The following is a 5,000-nucleotide window of genomic DNA, read 5'->3' on the forward strand; positions in this document are numbered from 1 at the left end:
CGACCTTTCGGCCTAGGAAGACACGCTGATTCCTTCAGTGTAGCGCGCGTGCGGCCCAGAACATCTAAGGGCATCACAGACCTGTTATTGCTCAATCTCGTGCGGCTAGAAGCCGCCTGTCCCTCTAAGAAGAAAAGTAATCGCTGACAGCACGAAGGATGTCACGCGACTAGTTAGCAGGCTAGAGTCTCGTTCGTTATCGGAATTAACCAGACAAATCGCTCCACCAACTAAGAACGGCCATGCACCACCACCCACCGAATCAAGAAAGAGCTATCAATCTGTCAATCCTTCCGGTGTCCGGGCCTGGTGAGGTTTCCCGTGTTGAGTCAAATTAAGCCGCAGGCTCCACTCCTGGTGGTGCCCTTCCGTCAATTCCTTTAAGTTTCAGCTTTGCAACCATACTTCCCCCGGAACCCAAAAGCTTTGGTTTCCCGGAGGCTGCCCGCCGAGTCATCGGAGGAACTGCGGCGGATCGCTGGCTGGCATCGTTTATGGTTAGAACTAGGGCGGTATCTGATCGCCTTCGAACCTCTAACTTTCGTTCTTGATTAATGAAAACATACTTGGCAAATGCTTTCGCTTCTGTTCGTCTTGCGACGATCCAAGAATTTCACCTCTAACGTCGCAATACGAATGCCCCCGCCTGTCCCTATTAATCATTACCTCGGGTTCCGAAAACCAACAAAATAGAACCGAGGTCCTATTCCATTATTCCATGCACACAGTATTCAGGCGGGCTTGCCTGCTTTAAGCACTCTAATTTGTTCAAAGTAAACGTGCCGGCCCACCGAGACACTCAATAAAGAGCACCCTGGTAGGATTTCAACGGGGTCCGCCTCGGGACGCACGAGCACGCACGAGGCGGTCGCACGCCTTCGGCTCGCCCCACCGGCAGGACGTCCCACGATACATGCCAGTTAAACACCGACGGGCGGTGAACCAACAGCGTGGGACACAAATCCAACTACGAGCTTTTTAACCGCAACAACTTTAATATACGCTATTGGAGCTGGAATTACCGCGGCTGCTGGCACCAGACTTGCCCTCCAATAGATACTCGTTAAAGGATTTAAAGTGTACTCATTCCGATTACGGGGCCTCGGATGAGTCCCGTATCGTTATTTTTCGTCACTACCTCCCCGTGCCGGGAGTGGGTAATTTGCGCGCCTGCTGCCTTCCTTGGATGTGGTAGCCGTTTCTCAGGCTCCCTCTCCGGAATCGAACCCTGATTCCCCGTTACCCGTTACAACCATGGTAGGCGCAGAACCTACCATCGACAGTTGATAAGGCAGACATTTGAAAGATGCGTCGCCGGTACGAGGACCGTGCGATCAGCCCAAAGTTATTCAGAGTCACCAAGGCAAACGGACCGGACGAGCCGACCGATTGGTTTTGATCTAATAAAAGCGTCCCTTCCATCTCTGGTCGGGACTCTGTTTGCATGTATTAGCTCTAGAATTACCACAGTTATCCAAGTAACGTGGGTACGATCTAAGGAACCATAACTGATTTAATGAGCCATTCGCGGTTTCACCTTAATGCGGCTTGTACTGAGACATGCATGGCTTAATCTTTGAGACAAGCATATGACTACTGGCAGGATCAACCAGGGAGCTGCGTCAACTAGAGCTGAGCAGCCGGCCGCCCGGGAGTGTGTCCCGGGGGCCCGCGCGAACACGCAAGCGTCCGCTCAATCATTCTGCAAACAGGAGGAGGCTGAGCTCCCCTGCACAATACACCTCGAAACCCTCTCAGGTCCCGGCGGCGCGCAGCGCCGTCCCAAGTACTTGGTCGGGTTCGAGAGAGGCGCAATCGCCCGGAGTTAGGCGAGTAGACGCTTTCGGTGCGACCACCCGTGCTCCCAACTGAGCTTGCCGCTGCCGACAGAGGCCCGGGAGCGTGCTGTCGTGGCATTGCCGGCGGGAGACAACACGCGCCACCTACGGTGACCGGCAGCTCCAACGCCAGCGCCACAGAAGGACAAAAGCCCCACTTGGGTGCCGAAGCGAACTCTCCCAGCACAGCGCACGCGCCAACACATCCGCACAGCTGCGATACAAACCACCAGCGAGAACCGCTGGGGCGACCGAGCAGCAGACGGCGTCGCGGCGCCGAGCGCCGGGCGGCGGCGCATCCTCAACGCACACAGTCCTCAATCGGACCAGCACACTGAAGATGTCCACCGCGCTTCGCACCGGGCCCGCGAGGACCTACTTTGGCCGCACGGCGCCGCGCGCAGGGTGCGCCGGCGCGCAGCTGCGACGCCTGCCGCGTCCGTCGGCCGGCGCGCCTGCCACTGGCCGCCCCCACCAGCCGGCTGTAGCGCGTGCGCCCACGCACCGCGCGGCCAGCACGCCGGGAGGCGCCCCCTCACCGGCCGGGGACGGTCCCACCCAGCCACCGCCGCGTATCGCTTCACACCCAGATGCCGTTCAGTTTCGTCGGCATGGTGGGTATCGCTGGAACAACCGGTTCGTACCTCAACCTATCGTCGCCATCACCGATTCACCCCTAGCGAGAACAACCGCACCACAACAGGTTACCATTTGTTCATTTGCGTAACTTCACCAGAAAACGCAGGCGTCCATCGCCATTTGCAACTTCAACGATTATTGCATGCCTGTGTCAGGTGTCACGCCACACTACGTCTGCCCACATACACGCAACAAAATGTGCACGCCTAGACAATACGTGGAAGGTGGCCCCCGTACGTATGCGATGTCCATTGCTCGAACGACTGTCAACCGGCCTCTGTAGCATGTCGCAGATATGGAACGCGGTGCACCATGCCATCACGGTGTGTGAGGAGAGACGACTAGGTCCGAATACATCAACAGACAGCTCATGCTGATCGCCATCCACGGCGTCCGTTCCTCCCACACGTCTCTATGGCGTACCACACTGCAATCCAGCTCTCATAGGGAGACGACACGTAGCTGCGTGCACAATATTTGCACTGTATGGTCCGCCGTTTTTGGGCGCAGTCGTTGTACGGTCACACATGTGCCACGATGTATCATTCGGTACATAAGGACGAATGTGCAGTACAGATTGTGGTTTACGCGTACGACATTAGCGGACGGTTGACACAGGCCGCACCACAACGTAGCCTGAGTACGTCGCATGCGAAGGGCATTGAACATGCAAACTTCTCACCAACCAGCTTGCGAAGGCAGGGGGGCAAGGTGGGGACGTGGGGAGGGGCGGCATGTACGTCCTGCTGCCATCCACATTACAGTGTACAGCAGGAGCATGTGGAAAGTCAGCAAGACTTGCAAGGTGTTTAACATGAAGCGATACACAGGGGAGCGGGCAGTGCGAGTAGCGAACTATATTGCGAGGGTTGCGGGTGGGCAACACTACACTAATTGAACGAGTCGTATAACAATTACAGAGCAGGTTTAGGCGACAACATGGGTTACGTTAGGGGACAACGTGGGTTACGTTAGGGGACAACGTGGGTTACTTTAGGGGACAACGTGGGTTAGGTTAAGGCACAACGTGGGTTAGGTTAAGGCACAACGTGGGTTAGGTTAAGGCACAACGTGGGTTAGGTTAAGGCACAACGTGGGTTAGGTTAAGGCACAACGTGGGTTAGGTTAAGGCACAACGTGGGTTAGGTTAAGGCACAACATGGGTTAGGTTAAGGCACAACATGGGTTAGGTTAAGGCACAACATGGGTTAGGTTAAGGCACAACGTGGGTTAGGTTAAGGCACAACGTGGGTTAGGTTAAGGCACAACGTGGGTTAGGTTAAGGCACAACATGGGTTAGGTTAAGGCACAACATGGGTTAGGTTAAGGCACAACATGGGTTAGGTTAAGGCACAACATGGGTTAGGTTAAGGCACAACATGGGTTAGGTTAAGGCACAACATGGGTTAGGTTAAGGCACAACATGGGTTAGGTTAAGGCACAACATGGGTTAGGTTAAGGCACAACGTGGGTTAGGTTAAGGCACAACGTGGGTTAGGTTAAGGCACAACGTGGGTTAGGTTAAGGCACAACATGGGTTAGGTTAAGGCACAACATGGGTTAGGTTAAGGCACAACATGGGTTAGGTTAAGGCACAACATGGGTTAGGTTAAGGCACAACATGGGTTAGGTTAAGGCACAACATGGGTTAGGTTAAGGTACAACATGGGTTAGGTTAAGGTACAACATGGGTTAGGTTAAGGTACAACATGGGTTAGGTTAAGGTACAACATGGGTTAGGTTAAGGTACAACATGGGTTAGGTTAAGGTACAACATGGGTTAGGTTAAGGTACAACATGGGTTAGGTTAAGGTACAACATGGGTTAGGTTAAGGTACAACATGGGTTAGGTTAAGGTACAACATGGGTTAGGTTAAGGTACAACATAGGTTAGGTTAAGGTACAACATAGGTTAGGTTAAGGTACAACATAGGTTAGGTTAAGGTACAACATAGGTTAGGTTAAGGTACAACATAGGTTAGGTTAAGGTACAACATAGGTTAGGTTAAGGTACAACATAGGTTAGGTTAAGGTACAACATAGGTTAGGTTAAGGTACAACATAGGTTAGGTTAAGGTACAACATAGGTTAGGTTAAGGTACAACATAGGTTAGGTTAAGGTACAACATAGGTTAGGTTAAGGTACAACATAGGTTAGGTTAAGGTACAACATAGGTTAGGTTAGGTTAGGTTAGGTTACACGTTGTTGTAAGGAAAGGTGTAGGGGGGGGGGGGCGGGGGCGGCAGGTTCGTTGATAGTGATTATAGTAAGTGAATGCTTGTGACATGATCAGATTTGTCACGTCAGGATGCACCTTTGGCTTATTAGAGGCGGCGCTCCAATTCTATGCTTGTGTGAGACCTGTGTCTTTGACTCATGTCATTGTTTGTGCGCTGTGACAGGAGGTACTATTGTGATGTTGGGTGCACCGTTGTATAGGACATGTGTGGGTGTTGGTGCCTGGTCTGCGCAATGGTGGATGTCGAAAGGCTGGGATATTGTCTTTTCCGCATGGACCTCCT

At 52.9% G+C, this 5,000-nt stretch overlaps 1 non-coding gene across 1 annotated transcript in view; it reads right to left on the minus strand.

Moving 5' to 3' along the window:
* Positions 1-1,616, minus strand: part of LOC124726552 — a 1,909-nt gene extending 293 nt beyond the window's left edge. The window contains exon 1 of the ribosomal RNA XR_007006778.1: positions 1-1,616. This exon is cut by the window's left edge and continues 293 nt beyond it. This is a non-coding gene — a ribosomal RNA (small subunit ribosomal RNA).
* Between the last annotated feature and the right edge of the window lie 3,384 nt (positions 1,617-5,000).

This window comes from Schistocerca piceifrons, unplaced genomic scaffold, assembly GCF_021461385.2.
Source record: "Schistocerca piceifrons isolate TAMUIC-IGC-003096 unplaced genomic scaffold, iqSchPice1.1 HiC_scaffold_1058, whole genome shotgun sequence".
NCBI lineage: Eukaryota > Metazoa > Arthropoda > Insecta > Orthoptera > Acrididae > Schistocerca > Schistocerca piceifrons.